Below are 23,545 nucleotides of genomic sequence, written 5' to 3'. Positions count from 1 at the left end.
TTGCAAAAAACACCTTTGTTTTCTTTAAAAAATGTGGATGTGTCCACGTTGCGCTTTGGGGTGTTTCCTGTCACGGGCGCTAGGCCTACCCACACAAGTGAGGTATCATTTTTATCGGGAGACTTGGGGGAACGCTGGGTGGAAGGAAATTTGTGGCTCCTCTCAGATTCCAGAATTTTCTGCCACAGAAATGTGAGGAACATGTGTTTTTTTAGCCAAATTTTGAGGTTTGCAAAGGAGTCTGGGTAACAGAACCTGGTCCGAGCCCCACAAGCCACCCCATCTTGGATTCCCGTAGGTCTCTAGTTTTCAGAAATGCACAGGTTTGGTTAGTTTCCCTAGGTGGCGGCTGAGCTACAGGCCAAAATCTACAGGTAGGCACTTTGCAAAAAACACCTCTGTTTTCTTTCAAAAATTTGGATGTGTCCACGTTGCGCTTTGGGGCGTTTCCTGTTGCGGGCGCTAGGCCTACCCACACAAGTGAGGTATCATTTTTATCGGGAGACTTAGGGGAATGCTGGGTGGAAGGAAATGTGTGACTCCTCTCAGATTCCAGAACTTTCTGCCACAGAAATGTGACGAACATGTGTTTTTTTAGCCAAATTTTTAGGTTTGCAAAGGATTCTGGGTAACAGAACCTGGTCCGAGCCACACAAGTCACCCCATCTTGGATTCCCCTAGGTCTCTAGTTTAAAGAAATGCAGAGGTTTGGTAGGTTTCCCTAGGTGCAGGCTGAGCTACAGGCCAAAATCTACAGGTAGGCACTTTGCAAAAAACACCTCTGTTTTCTTTCAAAAATTTGGATGTGTCCACGTTGCGCTTTGGGGCGTTTCCTGTCGCGGGCGCTAGGCCTACCCACACAAGTGAGGTATCATTTTTATCGGGAGACGTGGGGGAACGCTGGGTGGAAGGAAATTTGTGGCTCCTCTCAGATTCCAGAACTTTCTGCCACAGAAATGTGAGGAACATGTATTTTTTTAGCCAAATTTTGAGGTTTGCAAAGTATTCTGGGTAACAGAACCTGGTCCGAGCCACACAAGTCACCCCATCTTGGATTCCACTAGGTCTCTAGTTTTCAGAAATGCACAGGTTTGGTAAATTTCAATAGGTGGCGGCTGAGCTACAGGCCAAAATCTACAGGTAGGCACTTTGCAAAAAACACCTCTGTTTTCTTTAAAAAATTTGGATGTGTCCACGTTGCACTTTGGGGCGTTTCCTGTCGCGGGCGCTAGGCCTACCCACACAAGTGAGGTATCATTTTTATCGGGAGACTTGGGGGAACGCTGGGTGGAAGGAAATTTGTGGCTCCTCTCAGATTCCAGAACTTTCTGTCACAGAAATGTGAGGAACATGTGTTTTTTGAGCCAAATTTTGAGGTTTGCAAAGGATTCTGGGTAACAGAACCTGGTCTGAGCCACACAAGTCACCCCATCTTGGATTTCTCTAGGTCTCTACTTTTCAGAAATGCACAGGTTTGGTAGTTTTCCCTAGGTGCCGGCTGAGCTACAGCCCAAAATCTACAGGTAGGCACTTTGCAAAAAACACCTCTGTTTTCTTTAAAAAATTTGGATGTGTCCACGTTGCGCTTTGGGGCGTTTCCTGTCGCGGGCGCTAGGCCTACCCACACAAGTGAGGTATCAATTTTATCGGGAGACTTGGGGGAATGCTGGGTGGAAGGAAATTTGTGGCTCCTCTCAGATTCCAGATCTTTCTGCCACAGAAATGTGACGAACATGTGTTTTTTTAGCCATATTTTGAGGTTTGCAAAGGATTCTGGGTAACAGAACCTGGTCCGAGCCACACAAGTCACCCCATCTTGGATTCCCCTAGGTCTCTAGTTTTCAGAAATGCACAGGTTTGGTAGGTTTCCCTAGGTGCCGGCTGAGCTACAGGCCAAAATCTACAGGTAGGCACTTTGCAAAAAACACCTCTGTTTTCTTTAAAAAATTTGGATGTGTCCACGTTGCGCTTTGGTGTGTTTCCTGTCACGGGCGCTAGGCCTACCCACAAAAGTGAGGTATTATTTTTATCGGGAGACTTGGGGGAACGCTGGGTGGAAGGAAATTTGTGGCTCCTCTCAGATTCCAGAACTTTCTGCCACAGAAATGTGAGGAACATGTGTTTTTTTAGGCAAATTTTAAGGTTTGCAAAGGATTCTGGGTAACAGAACCTGGTCCGAGCCCCACAAGTCACCCCATCATGGATTCCCCCAAGTCTCTAGTTTTCAGAAATGCACAGGTTTGGTAGGTTTCCATAGGTGCCGGCTGAGCTAGAGGCCAAAATCTACAGGTAGGCACTTTGCAAAAAACACCTGTTTTCATTCAAAAATTTGGATGTGTCCACGTTGCGCTTTGGGGTGTTTCCTGGCGCGGGCGCTAGGCCTACCCACACAAGTGAGGTATCATTTTTATCTGGAGACTTGGGGGAACGCTGGGTGGAAGTAAATTTGTGGCTCCTCTCAGATTCCAGAACTTTTTGCCACAGAAATGTGAGGAACATGTGTTTTTTTTGCCAAATTTTGAGGTTTGCAAAGGATTCTGGGTAACATAACCTGGTCCGAGCCCCACAAGTCAATCCATCTTGGATTCCCCTAGGTCTCTAGTTTTCAGAAATGCACAGGTTTGGTAGGTTTCCCTAGGTGCCGGCTGAGCTAGAGGCCAAAATCTACAGGTAGGCACTTTGCAAAAAACACCTTTGTTTTCTTTCAAAAATGTGGATGTGTCCACGTTGCGCTTTGGGGCGTTTCCTGTCGCGGGCGCTAGGCCTACCCACACAAGTGAGGTATCATTTTTATCTGGAGACTTGGGGGAACGCTGGGTGGAAGTAAATTTGTGGCTCCTCTCAGATTCCAGAACTTTCTGCCACAGAAAAGTGAGGAACATGTGTTTTTTTTGCCAAATTTTGAGGTTTGCAAAGGATTCTGGGTAACATAACCTGGTCCGAGCCCCACAAGTCACCCCATCTTGGATTCCCCTAGGTCTCTAGTTTTCAGAAATGCACAGGTTTGGTAGGTTTCCCTAGGTGCCGGCTGAGCTAGAGACCAAAATCTACAGGTAGGCACTTTGCAAAAAACACCTCTGTTTTCTTTCAAAAATTTGGATGTGTCCACGTTGCGCTTTGGGGCGTTTCCTGTCGCGGGTGCTAGGCCTACCCACACAAGTGAGGTATCATTTTTATCTGGAGACTTGGGGGAACGCTGGGTGGAAGTAAATTTGTGGCTCCTCTCAGATTCCAGAACTATCTGCCACAGAAATGTGAGGAACATGTGTTTTTTTTGCCAAATTTTGAGGTTTGCAAAGGATTCTGGGTAACATAACGTGGTCCGAGCCCCACAAGTCACCCCATCTTGGATTCCCCTAGGTCTCTAGTTTTCAGAAATGCACAGGTTTGGTAGGTTTCCCTAGGTGCCGGCTGAGCTAGAGACCAAAATCTACAGGTAGGCACTTTGCAAAAAACACCTTTTTTTCTTTCAAAAATGTGGATGTGTCCACGTTGCGCTTTGGGGTGTTTCCTGTCACGGGCGCTAGGCCTACCCACAAAAGTGAGGTATTATTTTTATCGGGAGACTTGGGGGAACGCTGGGTGGAAGGAAATTTGTGGCTCCTCTCAGATTCCAGAACTTTCTGCCACAGAAATGTGAGGAACATGTGTTTTTTTAGCCAAATTTTGAGGTTTGCAAAGGATTCTGGGTAACAGAACCTGGTCCGAGCCCCACAAGTCACCCCATCATGGATTCCCCTAGGTCTCTAGTTTTCAGAAATGCACAGGTTTGGTCGGTTTCCATATGTGCCGGCTGAGCTAGAGGCCAAAATCTACAGGTAGGCACTTTGCAAAAAACACCTCTGTTTTCATTCAAAAATTTGGATGTGTCCACGTTGCGCTTTGGGGTGTTTCCTGTCGCGGGCGCTAGGCCTACCCACACAAGTGAGGTATCATTTTTATCTGGAGACTTGGGGGAACGCTGGGTGGAAGTAAATTTGTGGCTCCTCTCAGATTCCAGAACTTTCTGCCACAGAAATGTGAGGAACATGTGTTTATTTAGCCAAATGTTGAGGTTTGCAAAGGAGTCTGGGTAACAGAACCTGGTCCGAGCCCCACAAGTCACCCCATCTTGGATTCCCGTAGGTCTCTAGTTTTCAGAAATGCACCGGTTTGGTAGATTTCCCTTGGTGCCGGCTGAGCTTGAGGCCAAAATCTACAGGTAGGCACATTGCAAAAAACACCTCTGTTTCCTTTCAAAAATTTGGATGTGTCCACGTTGTGCTTTGGGGTGTTTCCTGTCACGGGCGCTAGGCCTACCCACAAAAGTGAGGTATCATTTTTATCGGGAGACTTGGGGGAATGCTGGGTGGAAGTAAATTTGTGGCTCCTCTCAGATTCCAGAACTTTCTGCCACAGAAATATAAGGAACATGTGTTTTTTTTGCCAAATTTTGAGGTTTGCAAAGGATTCTGGGTAACATAACCTGGTCCGAGCCCCACAAGTCACCCCATCTTGGATTCCCCTAGGTCTCTAGTTTTCAGAAATGCACAGGTTTGGTAGGTTTCCCTAGGTGGCGGCTGAGCTAGAGGCCAAAATCTACAGGTAGGCACTTTGCAAAATACACCTCTGTTTTCTTTCAAATATTTGGATGTGTCCACGTTGCGCTTTGGGGTGTTTCCTGTCGCGGGCGCTAGGCCTACCCACAAAAGTGAGGTATTATTTTTATCGGGAGACTTGGGGGAACGCTAGGGGGAAGGAAATTTGTGGCTCCTCTCAGATTCCAGAACTTTCTGCCACAGAAATGTGAGGAACACGTGTTTTTTTAGCCAAATTTTGAGGTTTGCAAAGGATTCTGGGTAACAGAACCTGGTCCGAGCCCCACAAGTCACCCCATCTTGGATTCCCCTAGGTCTCTAGTTTTCAGAAATGCACAGGTTTGGTAGGTTTCCCTAGGTGCCGGCTGAGCTAGAGACCAAAATCTACAGGTAGGCACTTTGCAAAAAACACCTTTGTTTTCTTTAAAAAATGTGGATGTGTCCACATTGCGCTTTGGGGTGTTTCCTGTCACGGGCGCTAGGCCTACCCACACAAGTGAGGTATCATTTTTATCGGGAGACTTGGGGGAACGCTGGGTGGAAGGAAATTTGTGGCTCCTCTCAGATTCCAGAATTTTCTGCCACAGAAATGTGAGGAACATGTGTTTTTTTAGCCAAATTTTGAGGTTTGCAAAGGAGTCTGGGTAACAGAACCTGGTCCGAGCCCCACAAGCCACCCCATCTTGGATTCCCGTAGGTCTCTAGTTTTCAGAAATGCACCGGTTTGGTAGGTTTCCCTTGGTGCCGGCTGAGCTAGAGGCCAAAATCTACAGGTAGGCACTTTGCAAAAAACACCTCTGTTTTCTTTCAAAAATTTGGATGTGTCCACGTTGCGCTTTGGGGCGTTTCCTGTCGCGGGCGCTAGGCCTACCCACACAAGTGAGGTATCATTTTTATCGGGAAACTTGGGGGAACGCTGGGTGGAAGTAAATTTGTGGCTCCTCTCAGATTCCAGAACTTTCTGCCACAGAAATGTGAGGAACATGTGTTTATTTAGCCAAATTTTGAGGTTTGCAAAGGAGTCTGGGTAACAGAACCTGGTCCGAGCCCCACAAGTCACCCCATCTTGGATTCCCGTAGGTCTCTAGTTTTCAGAAATGCACCGGTTTGGTAGATTTCCCTTGGTGCCGGCTGAGCTTGAGGCCAAAATCTACAGGTAGGCACATTGCAAAAAACACCTCTGTTTCCTTTCAAAAATTTGGATGTGTCCACGTTGTGCTTTGGGGTGTTTCCTGTCACGGGCGCTAGGCCTACCCACAAAAGTGAGGTATCATTTTTATCGGGAGACTTGGGGGAACGCTAGGGGGAAGGAAATTTGTGGCTCCTCTCAGATTCCAGAACTTTCTGCCACAGAAATATAAGGAACATGTGTTTTTTTTGCCAAATTTTGAGGTTTGCAAAGGATTCTGGGTAACATAACCTGGTCCGAGCCCCACAAGTCACCCCATCTTGGATTCCCCTAGGTCTCTAGTTTTCAGAAATGCACAGGTTTGGTAGGTTTCCCTAGGTGGCGGCTGAGCTAGAGGCCAAAATCTACAGGTAGGCACTTTGCAAAATACACCTCTGTTTTCTTTCAAATATTTGGATGTGTCCACGTTGCGCTTTGGGGTGTTTCCTGTCGCGGGCGCTAGGCCTACCCACAAAAGTGAGGTATTATTTTTATCGGGAGACTTGGGGGAACGCTAGGGGGAAGGAAATTTGTGGCTCCTCTCAGATTCCAGAACTTTCTGCCACAGAAATGTGAGGAACACGTGTTTTTTTAGCCAAATTTTGAGGTTTGCAAAGGATTCTGGGTAACAGAGCCTGGTCCGAGCCCCACAAGTCACCCCATCTTGGATTCCCCTAGGTCTCTAGTTTTCAGAAATGCACAGGTTTGGTAGGTTTCCCTAGGTGCCGGCTGAGCTAGAGACCAAAATCTACAGGTAGGCACTTTGCAAAAAACACCTTTGTTTTCTTTAAAAAATGTGGATGTGTCCACATTGCGCTTTGGGGTGTTTCCTGTCACGGGCGCTAGGCCTACCCACACAAGTGAGGTATCATTTTTATCGGGAGACTTGGGGGAACGCTGGGTGGAAGGAAATTTGTGGCTCCTCTCAGATTCCAGAATTTTCTGCCACAGAAATGTGAGGAACATGTGTTTTTTTAGCCAAATTTTGAGGTTTGCAAAGGAGTCTGGGTAACAGAACCTGGTCCGAGCCCCACAAGCCACCCCATCTTGGATTCCCGTAGGTCTCTAGTTTTCAGAAATGCACCGGTTTGGTAGGTTTCCCTTGGTGCCGGCTGAGCTAGAGGCCAAAATCTACAGGTAGGCACTTTGCAAAAAACACCTCTGTTTTCTTTCAAAAATTTGGATGTGTCCACGTTGCGCTTTGGGGCGTTTCCTGTCGCGGGCGCTAGGCCTACCCACACAAGTGAGGTATCATTTTTATCGGGAAACTTGGGGGAACGCTGGGTGGAAGGAAATTTGTGGCTCCTCTCAGATTCCAGAACGTTCTGCCACAGAAATGTGAGTAACATATGTTTTTTTAGCCACATTTTGAGGTTTGCAAAGGATTCTGGGTAACAGAACCTGGTCCGAGCCACACAAGTCACCCCATCTTTGATTCCCCTAGGTCTCTAGTTTTCAGAAATGCACAGGTTTGGTAGGTTTCCCTAGGTGGCGGCTGAGCTACAGGCCAAAATCTACAGGTAGGCACTTTGGAAAAAACACCTCTGTTTTCTTTCAAAAATTTGGATGTGTCCACGTTGCGCTTTGGGGCGTTTCCTGTCGCGGGCGCTAGGCCTACCCACACAAGTGAGGTATCATTTTTATCGGGAGACTTGGGGGAATGCTGGGTGGAAGGAAATTTGTGACTCCTCTCAGATTCCAGAACTTTCTGCCACAGAAATGTGACGAACATGTGTTTTTTTAGCCAAATTTTTAGGTTTGCAAAGGATTCTGGGTAACAGAACCTGGTCCGAGCCACACAAGTCACCCCATCTTGGATTCCCCTAGGTCTCTAGTTTAAAGAAATGCAGAGGTTTGGTAGGTTTCCCTAGGTGCAGGCTGAGCTACAGGCCAAAATCTACAGGTAGGCACTTTGCAAAAAACACCTCTGTTTTCTTTCAAAAATTTGGATGTGTCCACGTTGCGCTTTGGGGCGTTTCCTGTTGCGGGGGCTAGGCCTACCCACACAAGTGAGGTATCATTTTTATCGGGAGACTTGGGGGAACGCTGGGTGGAAGGAAATTTGTGGCTCCTCTCAGATTCCAGAACTTTCTGCCACAGAAATGTGACGAACATGTGTTTTTTGAGCCAAATTTTGAGGTTTGCAAAGGATTCTGGGTAACAGAACCTGGACTGAGCCACACAAGTCACCCCATCTTGGATTCCTCTAGGTCTCTACTTTTCGGAAATGCACAGGTTTGGTAGTTTTCCCTAGGTGCCGGCTGAGCTACAGCCCAAAATCTACAGGTAGGCACTTTGCAAAAAACACCTCTGTTTTCTTTAAAAAATTTGGATGTGTCCACGTTGCGCTTTGGGGCGTTTCCTGTCGCGGGCGCTAGGCCTACCCACACAAGTGAGGTATCAATTTTATCGGGAGACTTGGGGGAATGCTGGGTGGAAGGAAATTTGTGGCTCCTCTCAGATTCCAGAACTTTCTGCCACAGAAATGTGAGGAACATGTGTTTTTTTAGGCAAATTTTAAGGTTTGCAAAGGATTCTGGGTAACAGAACCTGGTCCGAGCCCCACAAGTCACCCCATCATGGATTCCCCCAAGTCTCTAGTTTTCAGAAATGCACAGGTTTGGTAGGTTTCCATAGGTGCCGGCTGAGCTAGAGGCCAAAATCTACAGGTAGGCACTTTGCAAAAAACACCTGTTTTCATTCAAAAATTTGGATGTGTCCACGTTGCGCTTTGGGGTTTTTCCTGGCGCGGGCGCTAGGCCTACCCACACAAGTGAGGTATCATTTTTATCTGGAGACTTGGGGGAACGCTGGGTGGAAGTAAATTTGTGGCTCCTCTCAGATTCCAGAACTTTCTGCCACAGAAATGTGAGGAACATGTGTTTTTTTTGCCAAATTTTGAGGTTTGCAAAGGATTCTGGGTAACATAACCTGGTCCGAGCCCCACAAGTCAATCCATCTTGGATTCCCCTAGGTCTCTAGTTTTCAGAAATGCACAGGTTTGGTAGGTTTCCCTAGGTGCCGGCTGAGCTAGAGGCCAAAATCTACAGGTAGGCACTTTGCAAAAAACACCTTTGTTTTCTTTCAAAAATGTGGATGTGTCCACGTTGCGCTTTGGGGCGTTTCCTGTCGCGGGCGCTAGGCCTACCCACACAAGTGAGGTATCATTTTTATCTGGAGACTTGGGGGAACGCTGGGTGGAAGTAAATTTGTGGCTCCTCTCAGATTCCAGAACTTTCTGCCACAGAAAAGTGAGGAACATGTGTTTTTTTTGCCAAATTTTGAGGTTTGCAATTGATTCTGGGTAACATAACCTGGTCCGAGCCCCACAAGTCACCCCATCTTGGATTCCCCTAGGTCTCTAGTTTTCAGAAATGCACAGGTTTGGTAGGTTTCCCTAGGTGCTGGCTGAGCTAGAGACCAAAATCTACAGGTAGGCACTTTGCAAAAAACACCTCTGTTTTCTTTCAAAAATTTGGAAGTGTCCACGTTGCGCTTTGGGGCGTTTCCTGTCGCGGGTGCTAGGCCTACCCACACAAGTGAGGTATCATTTTTATCTGGAGACTTGGGGGAACGCTGGGTGGAAGTAAATTTGTGGCTCCTCTCAGATTCCAGAACTTTCTGCCACAGAAATGTGAGGAACATGTGTTTTTTTTGCCAAATTTTGAAGTTTGCAAAGGATTCTGGGTAACATAACGTGGTCCGAGCCCCACAAGTCACCCCATCTTGGATTCCCCTAGGTCTCTAGTTTTCAGAAATGCACAGGTTTGGTAGGTTTCCCTAGGTGCCGGCTGAGCTAGAGACCAAAATCTACAGGTAGGCACTTTGCAAAAAACACCTTTTTTTCTTTCAAAAATGTGGATGTGTCCACGTTGCGCTTTGGGGTGTTTCCTGTCACGGGCGCTAGGCCTACCCACAAAAGTGAGGTATTATTTTTATCGGGAGACTTGGGGGAACGCTGGGTGGAAGGAAATTTGTGGCTCCTCTCAGATTCCAGAACTTTCTGCCACAGAAATGTGAGGAACATGTGTTTTTTTAGCCAAATTTTGAGGTTTGCAAAGGATTCTGGGTAACAGAACCTGGTCCGAGCCCCACAAGTCACCCCATCATGGATTCCCCTAGGTCTCTAGTTTTCAGAAATGCACAGGTTTGGTCGGTTTCCATATGTGCCGGCTGAGCTAGAGGCCAAAATCTACAGGTAGGCACTTTGCAAAAAACACCTCTGTTTTCATTCAAAAATTTGGATGTGTCCACGTTGCGCTTTGGGGTGTTTCCTGTCACGGGCGCTAGGCCTACCCACAAAAGTGAGGTATCATTTTTATCGGGAGACTTGGGGGAACGCTGGGTGGAAGTAAATTTGTGGCTCCTCTCAGATTCCAGAACTTTCTGCCACAGAAATATAAGGAACATGTGTTTTTATTGCCAAATTTTGAGGTTTGCAAAGGATTCTGGGTAACATAACCTGGTCCGAGCCCCACAAGTCACCCCATCTTGGATTCCCCTAGGTCTCTAGTTTTCAGAAATGCACAGGTTTGGTAGGTTTCCCTAGGTGGCGGCTGAGCTAGAGGCCAAAATCTACAGGTAGGCACTTTGCAAAATACACCTCTGTTTTCTTTCAAATATTTGGATGTGTCCACGTTGCGCTTTGGGGTGTTTCCTGTCGCGGGCGCTAGGCCTACCCACAAAAGTGAGGTATTATTTTTATCGGGAGACTTGGGGGAACGCTAGGGGGAAGGAAATTTGTGGCTCCTCTCAGATTCCATAACTTTCTGCCACAGAAATGTGAGGAACACGTGTTTTTTTAGCCAAATTTTGAGGTTTGCAAAGGATTCTGGGTAACAGAACCTGGTCCGAGCCCCACAAGTCACCCCATCTTGGATTCCCCTAGGTCTCTAGTTTTCAGAAATGCACAGGTTTGGTAGGTTTCCCTAGGTGCCGGCTGAGCTAGAGACCAAAATCTACAGGTAGGCACTTTGCAAAAAACACCTTTGTTTTCTTTAAAAAATGTGGATGTGTCCACGTTGCGCTTTGGGGTGTTTCCTGTCACGGGCGCTAGGCCTACCCACACAAGTGAGGTATCATTTTTATCGGGAGACTTGGGGGAACGCTGGGTGGAAGGAAATTTGTGGCTCCTCTCAGATTCCAGAATTTTCTGCCACAGAAATGTGAGGAACATGTGTTTTTTTAGCCAAATTTTGAGGTTTGCAAAGGAGTCTGGGTAACAGAACCTGGTCCGAGCCCCACAAGCCACCCCATCTTGGATTCCCGTAGGTCTCTAGTTTTCAGAAATGCACCGGTTTGGTAGGTTTCCCTTGGTGCCGGCTGAGCTAGAGGCCAAAATCTACAGGTAGGCACTTTGCAAAAAACACCTCTGTTTTCTTTCAAAAATTTGGATGTGTCCACGTTGCGCTTTGGGGCGTTTCCTGTCGCGGGCGCTAGGCCTACCCACACAAGTGAGGTATCATTTTTATCGGGAAACTTGGGGGAACGCTGGGTGGAAGTAAATTTGTGGCTCCTCTCAGATTCCAGAACTTTCTGCCACAGAAATGTGAGGAACATGTGTTTTTTTAGCCACATTTTGAGGTTTGCAACAGATTCTGGGTAACAGAACCTGGTCCGAGCCACACAAGTCACCCCATCTTTGATTCCCCTAGGTCTCTAGTTTTCAGAAATGCACAGGTTTGGTAGGTTTCCCAAGGTGGCGGCTGAGCTACAGGCCAAAATCTACAGGTAGGCACTTTGCAAAAAACAACTCTGTTTTCTTTCAAAAATTTGGATGTGTCCACGTTGCGCTTTGGGGCATTTCCTGTCGCGGGCGCTAGGCCTACCCACACAAGTGAGGTATGATTTTTATCGGGAGACGTGGGGGAACACTGGGTGGAAGGAAATTTGTGGCTCCTCTCAGATTCCAGAACTTTCTGCCACAGAAATGTTAGGAACATTTGTTTTTTTAGCCAAAATTTGAGGTTTGCAAAGGATTCTGGGTAACAGAACCTGGTCCGAGCCACACAAGTCACCCCATCTTGGATTCCCCTAGGTCTCTAGTTTTCAGAAATGCATAGGTTTGGTAAGTTTCCCTATGTGGCGGCTGAGCTACAGGCCAAAATCTACAGGTAGGCACTTTGCAAAAAACACCTCTGTTTTCTTACAAACATTTGGATGTGTCCACGTTGCGCTTTGGGGCGTTTCCTGTCGCGGGCGCTAGGCCTACCCACACAAGTGAGGTATCATTTTTATCGGGAGACGTGGGGGAACGCTGGGTGGAAGGAAATTTGTGGCTCCTCTCAGATTCCAGAACTTTCTGCCACAGAAATGTGAGGAACATGTATTTTTTTAGCCAAATTTTGAGGTTTGCAAAGGATTCTGGGTCACAGAACCTGGTCCGAGCCACACAAGTCACCCCATCTTGTATTCCCCTAGGTCCCTAGTTTTCAGAAATGCACAGGTTTGGTAGGTTTCCCTAGGTGGCGGCTGAGCTACAGGCCAAAATCTACAGTTCGGCACTTTGCAAAAAAAACCTCTGTTTTCTTACAAAAATTTGGTGTGTCCACGTTGCGCTTTGGGGCGTTTCCTGTCGCGGGCGCTAGGCCTACCCACACAAGTGAGGTATAATTTTTATCGGGAGACTTGGGGGAACGCTGGGTGGAAGGAAATTTGTGGCTCCTCTCAGATTCCAGAACTTTCTGTCACAGAAATGTGAGGAACATGTGTTTTTTTAGCCAAATTTTGAGGTTTGCAAAGGATTCTGGGTAACAGAACCTGGTCCGAGCCACACAAGTCACCCCATCTTGGATTCCCCTAGGTCTGTAGTTTTCAGAAATACACAGGTTTGTTAGTTTTCTCTAGGTGCCGGCTGAGCTACAGGCCAAAATCTACAGGTAGGCACTTTGCAAAAAACACCTCTGTTTTCTTTCAAAAATTTGGATGTGTCCACGTTGCGCTTTGGGGCGTTTCCTGTCGCGGGCGCTAGGCCTACCCACACAAGTGAGGTATCATTTTTATCGGGAGACTTGGGGGAACGCTGGGTGGAAGGAAATTTGTGGCTCCTCTCAGATTCCAGAACTTTCTGTCACAGAAATGTGAGGAACATGTGTTTTTTGAGCCAAATTTTGAGGTTTACAAAGGATTCTGGGTAACAGAACCTGGTCCGAGCCACACAAGTCACCCCATCTTTGATTCCCCTAGGTCTCTAGTTTTCAGAAATACACAGGTTTGTTAGTTTTCCCTAGGTGCCGGCTGAGCTACAGGCCAAAATCTACAGGTAGGCACTTTGCAAAAAACACCTCTGTTTTCTTTCAAAAATTTGGATGTGTCCACGTTGCGCTTTGGGGCGTTTCCTGTCGCGGGCGCTAGGCCTACCCACACAAGTGAGGTATCATTTTTATCTGGAGACTTGGGGGAACGCTGGGTGGAAGTAAATTTGTGGCTCCTCTCAGATTCCAGAACTTTCTGCCACAGAAAAGTGAGGAACATGTGTTTTTTTTGCCAAATTTTGAGGTTTGCAAAGGATTCTGGGTAACATAACCTGGTCCGAGCCCCACAAGTCACCCCATCTTGGATTCCCCTAGGTCTCTAGATTTCAGAAATGCACAGGTTTGGTAGGTTTCCCTAGGTGCTGGCTGAGCTAGAGACCAAAATCTACAGGTAGGCACTTTGCAAAAAACACCTCTGTTTTCTTTCAAAAATTTGGATGTGTCCACGTTGCGCTTTGGGGCGTTTCCTGTCGCGGGTGCTAGGCCTACCCACACAAGTGAGGTATCATTTTTATCTGGAGACTTGGGGGAACGCTGGGTGGAAGTAAATTTGTGGCTCCTCTCAGATTCCAGAACTTTCTGCCACAGAAATGTGAGGAACATGTGTTTTTTTTGCCAAATTTTGAGGTTTGCAAAGGATTCTGGGTAACATAACGTGGTCCGAGCCCCACAAGTCACCCCATCTTGGATTCCCCTAGGTCTCTAGTTTTCAGAAATGCACAGGTTTGGTAGGTTTCCCTAGGTGCCGGCTGAGCTAGAGACCAAAATCTACAGGTAGGCACTTTGCAAAAAACACCTTTTTTTCTTTCAAAAATGTGGATGTGTCCACGTTGCGCTTTGGGGTGTTTCCTGTCACGGGCGCTAGGCCTACCCACAAAAGTGAGGTATTATTTTTATCGGGAGACTTAGGGGAACGCTGGGTGGAAGGAAATTTGTGGCTCCTCTCAGATTCCAGAACTTTCTGCCACAGAAATGTGAGGAACATGTGTTTTTTTAGCCAAATTTTGAGGTTTGCAAAGGATTCTGGGTAACAGAACCTGGTCCGAGCCACACAAGTCACCCCATCTTTGATTCCCCTAGGTCTCTAGTTTTCAGAAATGCACAGGTTTGGTACGTTTCCCTAGGTGGCGGCTGAGCTACAGGCCAAAATCTACAGGTAGGCACTTTGCAAAAAACAACTCTGTTTTCTTTCAAAAATTTGGATGTGTCCACGTTGCGCTTTGGGGCATTTCCTGTCGCGGGCGCTAGGCCTACCCACACAAGTGAGGTATGATTTTTATCGGGAGACGTGGGGGAACACTGGGTGGAAGGAAATTTGTGGCTCCTCTCAGATTCCAGAACTTTCTGCCACAGAAATGTTAGGAACATTTGTTTTTTTAGCCAAAATTTGAGGTTTGCAAAGGATTCTGGGTAACAGAACCTGGTCCGAGCCACACAAGTCACCCCATCTTGGATTCCCCTAGGTCTCTAGTTTTCAGAAATGCACAGGTTTGGTAAGTTTCCCTATGTGGCGGCTGAGCTACAGGCCAAAATCTACAGGTAGGCACTTTGCAAAAAACACCTCTGTTTTCTTACAAACATTTGGATGTGTCCACGTTGCGCTTTGGGGCGTTTCCTGTCGCGGGCGCTAGGCCTACCCACACAAGTGAGGTATCATTTTTATCGGGAGACGTGGGGGAACGCTGGGTGGAAGGAAATTTGTGGCTCCTCTCAGATTCCAGAACTTTCTGCCACAGAAATGTGAGGAACATGTATTTTTTTAGCCAAATTTTGAGGTTTGCAAAGGATTCTGGGTCACAGAACCTGGTCCGAGCCACACAAGTCACCCCATCTTGTATTCCCCTAGGTCCCTAGTTTTCAGAAATGCACAGGTTTGGTAGGTTTCCCTAGGTGGCGGCTGAGCTACAGGCCAAAATCTACAGTTCGGCACTTTGCAAAAAAAACCTCTGTTTTCTTACAAAAATTTGGTGTGTCCACGTTGCGCTTTGGGGCGTTTCCTGTCGCGGGCGCTAGGCCTACCCACACAAGTGAGGTATCATTTTTATCGGGAGACTTGGGGGAACGCTGGGTGGAAGGAAATTTGTGGCTCCTCTCAGATTCCAGAACTTTCTGTCACAGAAATGTGAGGAACATGTGTTTTTTTAGCCAAATTTTGAGGTTTGCAAAGGATTCTGGGTAACAGAACCTGGACCGAGCCACACAAGTCACCCCATCTTGGATTCCCCTAGGTCTCTAGTTTTCAGAAATACACAGGTTTGTTAGTTTTCCCTAGGTGCCGGCTGAGCTACAGGCCAAAATCTACAGGTAGGCACTTTGCAAAAAACACCTCTGTTTTCTTTCAAAAATTTGGATGTGTCCACGTTGCGCTTTGGGGCGTTTCCTGTCGCGGGCGCTAGGCCTACCCACACAAGTGAGGTATCATTTTTATCGGGAGACTTGGGGGAACGCTGGGTGGAAGGAAATTTGTGGCTCCTCTCAGATTCCAGAACTTTCTGTCACAGAAATGTGAGGAACATGTGTTTTTTGAGCCAAATTTTGAGGTTTACAAAGGATTCTGGGTAACAGAACCTGGTCCGAGCCACACAAGTCACCCCATCTTTGATTCCCCTAGGTCTCTAGTTTTCAGAAATACACAGGTTTGTTAGTTTTCCCTTGGTGCCGGCTGAGCTACAGGCCAAAATCTACAGGTAGGCACTTTGCAAAAAACACCTCTGTTTTCTTTCAAAAATTTGGATGTGTCCACGTTGCGGTTTGGGGCGTTTCCTGTCGCGGGCGCTAGGCCTACCCACACAAGTGAGGTATCATTTTTATCGGGAGACTTGGGGGAATGCTGGGTGGAAGGAAATTTGTGGCTCCTCTCAGATTCCAGAACTTTCTGCCACAGAAATGTGACGAACATGTGTTTTTTTAGCCAAATTTTGAGGTTTGCAAAGGATTCTGGGTAACAGAACCTGGTCCGAGCCACACAAGTCACCCCATCTTGGATTCCCCTAGGTCTCTAGTTTTCAGAAATGCACAGGTGTGGTAGGTTTCCCTAGGTGGTGGCTGAGCTACAGGCCAAAATCTACAGGTAGGCACTTTGCAAAAAACACCTCTTTTTTCTTTCAAAAATTTGGATGTGTCCACGTTGCGCATTGGGGCGTTTCCTGTCGCGGGCGCTAGGCCTACCCACACAAGTGAGGTATCATTTTTATCGGGAGACTTGGGGGAATGCTGGGTGGAAGGAAATTTGTGGCTCCTCTCAGATTCCAGAACTTTCTGCCACAGAAATGTGACGAACATGTGTTTTTTTAGCCAAATTTTGAGGTTTGCAAAGGATTCTGGGTAACAGAACCTGGTCCGAGCCACACAAGTCACCCCATCTTGGATTCCCCTAGGTCTCTAGTTTTCAGAAATGCACAGGTGTGGTAGGTTTCCCTAGGTGGTGGCTGAGCTACAGGCCAAAATCTACAGGTAGGCACTTTGCAAAAAACACCTCTTTTTTCTTTCAAAAATTTGGATGTGTCCACGTTGCGCATTGGGGCGTTTCCTGTCGCGGGCGCTAGGCCTACCCACACAAGTGAGGTATCATTTTTATCGGGAGACTTGGGGGAATGCTGGGTGGAAGGAAATTTGTGGCTCCTCTCAGATTCCAGAACTTTCTGCCACAGAAATGTGACGAACATGTGTTTTTTTAGCCAAAATTTGAGGTTTGCAAAGGATTCTGGGTAACAGAACCTGGTCCGAGCCACACAAATCACCCCATCTTGGATTCCCCTAGGTCTCTAGTTTTCAGAAATGCACAGGTGTGGTAGGTATCCCTAGGTGGCGGCTGAGCTACAGGCCATAATCTACAGGTATGCACTGTGCAAAAAACGCCTCTGTTTTCTTTAAAAAATTTGGATGTGTCCACGTTGCGCTTTGGGGCGTTTCCTGTCGCGGGCGCTAGGCCTACCCACACAAGTGAGGTATCATTTTTATCGGGAAACTTGGGGGAACGCTGGGTGGAAGGAAATTTGTGGCTCCTCTCAGATTCCACAACTTTCTGCCAGAGAAATGTGAGGAACATGTGTTTTTTTAGCCACATTTTGAGGTTTGCAAAGGATTCTGGGTAACAGAACCTGGTCCGAGCCACACAAGTCACCCCATCTTTGATTCCCCTAGGTCTCTAGTTTTCAGAAATGCACAGGTTTGGTAGGTTTCCCTAGGTGGCGGCTGAGCTACAGGCCAAAATCTACAGGTAGGCACTTTGCAAAAAACAACTCTGTTTTCTTTCAAAAATTTGGATGTGTCCACGTTGCGCTTTGGGGCATTTCCTGTCGCGGGCGCTAGGCCTACCCACACAAGTGAGGTATGATTTTTATCGGGAGACGTGGGGGAACACTGGGTGGAAGGAAATTTGTGGCTCCTCTCAGATTCCAGAACTTTCTGCCACAGAAATGTTAGGAACATTTGTTTTTTTAGCCAAAATTTGAGGTTTGCAAAGGATTCTGGGTAACAGAACCTGGTCCGAGCCACACAAGTCACCCCATCTTGGATTCCCCTAGGTCTCTAGTTTTCAGAAATGCACAGGTTTGGTAAGTTCCCCTAGGTGGCGGCTGAGCTACAGGCCAAAATCTACAGGTAGGCACTTTGCAAAAAAACACCTCTTTTTTCTTTCAAAAATTTGGATGTGTCCACGTTGCGCATTGGGGCGTTTCCTGTCGCGGGCGCTAGGCCTACCCACACAAGTGAGGTATCATTTTTATCGGGAGACTTGGGGGAATGCTGGGTGGAAGGAAATTTGTGGCTCCTCTCAGATTCCAGAACTTTCTGCCACAGAAATGTGACGAACATGTGTTTTTTTAGCCAAATTTTGAGGTTTGCAAAGGATTCTGGGTAACAGAACCTGGTCCGAGCCACACAAGTCACCCCATCTTGGATTCCCCTAGGTCTCTAGTTTTCAGAAATGCACAGGTGTGGTAGGTTTCCCTAGGTGGTGGCTGAGCTACAGGCCAAAATCTACAGGTAGGCACTTTGCAAAAAACACCTCTTTTTTCTTTCAAAAATTTGGATGTGTCCACGTTGCGCATTGGGGCGTTTCCTGTCGCGGGCGCTAGGCCTACCCACACAAGTGAGGTATCATTTTTATCGGGAGACTTGGGGGAATGCTGGGTGGAAGGAAATTTGTGGCTCCTCTCAGATTCCAGAACTTTCTGCCACAGAAATGTGACGAACATGTGTTTTTTTAGCCAAAATTTGAGGTTTGCAAAGGATTCTGGGTAACAGAACCTGGTCCGAGCCACACAAATCACCCCATCTTGGATTCCCCTAGGTCTCTAGTTTTCAGAAATGCACAGGTGTGGTAGGTATCCCTAGGTGGCGGCTGAGCTACAGGCCATAATCTACAGGTATGCACTGTGCAAAAAACGCCTCTGTTTTCTTTAAAAAATTTGGATGTGTCCACGTTGCGCTTTGGGGCGTTTCCTGTCGCGGGCGCTAGGCCTACCCACACAAGTGAGGTATCATTTTTATCGGGAAACTTGGGGGAACGCTGGGTGGAAGGAAATTTGTGGCTCCTCTCAGATTCCACAACTTTCTGCCAGAGAAATGTGAGGAACATGTGTTTTTTTAGCCACATTTTGAGGTTTGCAAAGGATTCTGGGTAACAGAACCTGGTCCGAGCCACACAAGTCACCCCATCTTTGATTCCCCTAGGTCTCTAGTTTTCAGAAATGCACAGGTTTGGTAGGTTTCCCTAGGTGGCGGCTGAGCTACAGGCCAAAATCTACAGGTAGGCACTTTGCAAAAAACAACTCTGTTTTCTTTCAAAAATTTGGATGTGTCCACGTTGCGCTTTGGGGCATTTCCTGTCGCGGGCGCTAGGCCTACCCACACAAGTGAGGTATGATTTTTATCGGGAGACGTGGGGGAACACTGGGTGGAAGGAAATTTGTGGCTCCTCTCAGATTCCAGAACTTTCTGCCACAGAAATGTTAGGAACATTTGTTTTTTTAGCCAAAATTTGAGGTTTGCAAAGGATTCTGGGTAACAGAACCTGGTCCGAGCCACACAAGTCACCCCATCTTGGATTCCCCTAGGTCTCTAGTTTTCAGAAATGCACAGGTTTGGTAAGTTCCCCTAGGTGGCGGCTGAGCTACAGGCCAAAATCTACAGGTAGGCACTTTGCAAAAAACACCTCTGTTTTCTTACAAACATTTGGATGTGTCCACGTTGCGCTTTGGGGCGTTTCCTGTCGCGGGCGCTAGGCCTACCCACACAAGTGAGGTATCATTTTTATCGGGAGACGTGGGGGAACGCTGGGTGGAAGGAAATTTGTGGCTCCTCTCAGATTCCAGAACTTTCTGCCACAGAAATGTGAGGAACATGTATTTTTTTAGCCAAATTTTGAGGTTTGCAAAGGATTCTGGGTCACAGAACCTGGTCCGAGCCACACAAGTCACCCCATCTTGTATTCCCCTAGGTCCCTAGTTTTCAGAAATGCACAGGTTTGGTAGGTTTCCCTAGGTGGCGGCTGAGCTACAGGCCAAAATCTACAGTTCGGCACTTTGCAAAAAAAACCTCTGTTTTCTTACAAAAATTTGGTGTGTCCACGTTGCGCTTTGGGGCGTTTCCTGTCGCGGGCGCTAGGCCTACCCACACAAGTGAGGTATCATTTTTATCGGGAGACTTGGGGGAACGCTGGGTGGAAGGAAATTTGTGGCTCCTCTCAGATTCCAGAACTTTCTGTCACAGAAATGTGAGGAACATGTGTTTTTTTAGCCAAATTTTGAGGTTTGCAAAGGATTCTGGGTAACAGAACCTGGACCGAGCCACACAAGTCACCCCATCTTGGATTCCCCTAGGTCTCTAGTTTTCAGAAATACACAGGTTTGTTAGTTTTCCCTAGGTGCCGGCTGAGCTACAGGCCAAAATCTACAGGTAGGCACTTTGCAAAAAACACCTCTGTTTTCTTTCAAAAATTTGGATGTGTCCACGTTGCGCTTTGGGGCGTTTCCTGTCGCGGGCGCTAGGCCTACCCACACAAGTGAGGTATCATTTTTATCGGGAGACTTGGGGGAACGCTGGGTGGAAGGAAATTTGTGGCTCCTCTCAGATTCCAGAACTTTCTGTCACAGAAATGTGAGGAACATGTGTTTTTTGAGCCAAATTTTGAGGTTTACAAAGGATTCTGGGTAACAGAACCTGGTCCGAGCCACACAAGTCACCCCATCTTTGATTCCCCTAGGTCTCTAGTTTTCAGAAATACACAGGTTTGTTAGTTTTCCCTTGGTGCCGGCTGAGCTACAGGCCAAAATCTACAGGTAGGCACTTTGCAAAAAACACCTCTGTTTTCTTTCAAAAATTTGGATGTGTCCACGTTGCGGTTTGGGGCGTTTCCTGTCGCGGGCGCTAGGCCTACCCACACAAGTGAGGTATCATTTTTATCGGGAGACTTGGGGGAATGCTGGGTGGAAGGAAATTTGTGGCTCCTCTCAGATTCCAGAACTTTCTGCCACAGAAATGTGACGAACATGTGTTTTTTTAGCCAAATTTTGAGGTTTGCAAAGGATTCTGGGTAACAGAACCTGGTCCGAGCCACACAAGTCACCCCATCTTGGATTCCCCTAGGTCTCTAGTTTTCAGAAATGCACAGGTGTGGTAGGTTTCCCTAGGTGGTGGCTGAGCTACAGGCCAAAATCTACAGGTAGGCACTTTGCAAAAAACACCTCTTTTTTCTTTCAAAAATTTGGATGTGTCCACGTTGCGCATTGGGGCGTTTCCTGTCGCGGGCGCTAGGCCTACCCACACAAGTGAGGTATCATTTTTATCGGGAGACTTGGGGGAATGCTGGGTGGAAGGAAATTTGTGGCTCCTCTCAGATTCCAGAACTTTCTGCCACAGAAATGTGACGAACATGTGTTTTTTTAGCCAAATTTTGAGGTTTGCAAAGGATTCTGGGTAACAGAACCTGGTCCGAGCCACACAAGTCACCCCATCTTGGATTCCCCTAGGTCTCTAGTTTTCAGAAATGCACAGGTGTGGTAGGTTTCCCTAGGTGGTGGCTGAGCTACAGGCCAAAATCTACAGGTAGGCACTTTGCAAAAAACACCTCTTTTTTCTTTCAAAAATTTGGATGTGTCCACGTTGCGCATTGGGGCGTTTCCTGTCGCGGGCGCTAGGCCTACCCACACAAGTGAGGTATCATTTTTATCGGGAGACTTGGGGGAATGCTGGGTGGAAGGAAATTTGTGGCTCCTCTCAGATTCCAGAACTTTCTGCCACAGAAATGTGACGAACATGTGTTTTTTTAGCCAAAATTTGAGGTTTGCAAAGGATTCTGGGTAACAGAACCTGGTCCGAGCCACACAAATCACCCCATCTTGGATTCCCCTAGGTCTCTAGTTTTCAGAAATGCACAGGTGTGGTAGGTATCCCTAGGTGGCGGCTGAGCTACAGGCCATAATCTACAGGTATGCACTGTGCAAAAAACGCCTCTGTTTTCTTTAAAAAATTTGGATGTGTCCACGTTGCGCTTTGGGGCGTTTCCTGTCGCGGGCGCTAGGCCTACCCACACAAGTGAGGTATCATTTTTATCGGGAAACTTGGGGGAACGCTGGGTGGAAGGAAATTTGTGGCTCCTCTCAGATTCCACAACTTTCTGCCAGAGAAATGTGAGGAACATGTGTTTTTTTAGCCACATTTTGAGGTTTGCAAAGGATTCTGGGTAACAGAACCTGGTCCGAGCCACACAAGTCACCCCATCTTTGATTCCCCTAGGTCTCTAGTTTTCAGAAATGCACAGGTTTGGTAGGTTTCCCTAGGTGGCGGCTGAGCTACAGGCCAAAATCTACAGGTAGGCACTTTGCAAAAAACAACTCTGTTTTCTTTCAAAAATTTGGATGTGTCCACGTTGCGCTTTGGGGCATTTCCTGTCGCGGGCGCTAGGCCTACCCACACAAGTGAGGTATGATTTTTATCGGGAGACGTGGGGGAACACTGGGTGGAAGGAAATTTGTGGCTCCTCTCAGATTCCAGAACTTTCTGCCACAGAAATGTTAGGAACATTTGTTTTTTTAGCCAAAATTTGAGGTTTGCAAAGGATTCTGGGTAACAGAACCTGGTCCGAGCCACACAAGTCACCCCATCTTGGATTCCCCTAGGTCTCTAGTTTTCAGAAATGCACAGGTTTGGTAAGTTCCCCTAGGTGGCGGCTGAGCTACAGGCCAAAATCTACAGGTAGGCACTTTGCAAAAAAACACCTCTTTTTTCTTTCAAAAATTTGGATGTGTCCACGTTGCGCATTGGGGCGTTTCCTGTCGCGGGCGCTAGGCCTACCCACACAAGTGAGGTATCATTTTTATCGGGAGACTTGGGGGAATGCTGGGTGGAAGGAAATTTGTGGCTCCTCTCAGATTCCAGAACTTTCTGCCACAGAAATGTGACGAACATGTGTTTTTTTAGCCAAATTTTGAGGTTTGCAAAGGATTCTGGGTAACAGAACCTGGTCCGAGCCACACAAGTCACCCCATCTTGGATTCCCCTAGGTCTCTAGTTTTCAGAAATGCACAGGTGTGGTAGGTTTCCCTAGGTGGTGGCTGAGCTACAGGCCAAAATCTACAGGTAGGCACTTTGCAAAAAACACCTCTTTTTTCTTTCAAAAATTTGGATGTGTCCACGTTGCGCATTGGGGCGTTTCCTGTCGCGGGCGCTAGGCCTACCCACACAAGTGAGGTATCATTTTTATCGGGAGACTTGGGGGAATGCTGGGTGGAAGGAAATTTGTGGCTCCTCTCAGATTCCAGAACTTTCTGCCACAGAAATGTGACGAACATGTGTTTTTTTAGCCAAAATTTGAGGTTTGCAAAGGATTCTGGGTAACAGAACCTGGTCCGAGCCACACAAATCACCCCATCTTGGATTCCCCTAGGTCTCTAGTTTTCAGAAATGCACAGGTGTGGTAGGTATCCCTAGGTGGCGGCTGAGCTACAGGCCATAATCTACAGGTATGCACTGTGCAAAAAACGCCTCTGTTTTCTTTAAAAAATTTGGATGTGTCCACGTTGCGCTTTGGGGCGTTTCCTGTCGCGGGCGCTAGGCCTACCCACACAAGTGAGGTATCATTTTTATCGGGAAACTTGGGGGAACGCTGGGTGGAAGGAAATTTGTGGCTCCTCTCAGATTCCACAACTTTCTGCCAGAGAAATGTGAGGAACATGTGTTTTTTTAGCCACATTTTGAGGTTTGCAAAGGATTCTGGGTAACAGAACCTGGTCCGAGCCACACAAGTCACCCCATCTTTGATTCCCCTAGGTCTCTAGTTTTCAGAAATGCACAGGTTTGGTAGGTTTCCCTAGGTGGCGGCTGAGCTACAGGCCAAAATCTACAGGTAGGCACTTTGCAAAAAACAACTCTGTTTTCTTTCAAAAATTTGGATGTGTCCACGTTGCGCTTTGGGGCATTTCCTGTCGCGGGCGCTAGGCCTACCCACACAAGTGAGGTATGATTTTTATCGGGAGACGTGGGGGAACACTGGGTGGAAGGAAATTTGTGGCTCCTCTCAGATTCCAGAACTTTCTGCCACAGAA

Source organism: Pleurodeles waltl, chromosome 2_2 (genome assembly GCF_031143425.1).
Source record: "Pleurodeles waltl isolate 20211129_DDA chromosome 2_2, aPleWal1.hap1.20221129, whole genome shotgun sequence".
Classification (NCBI taxonomy): Eukaryota; Metazoa; Chordata; class Amphibia; order Caudata; family Salamandridae; genus Pleurodeles; species Pleurodeles waltl.
This window is presented reverse-complemented; position numbering follows the sequence as displayed.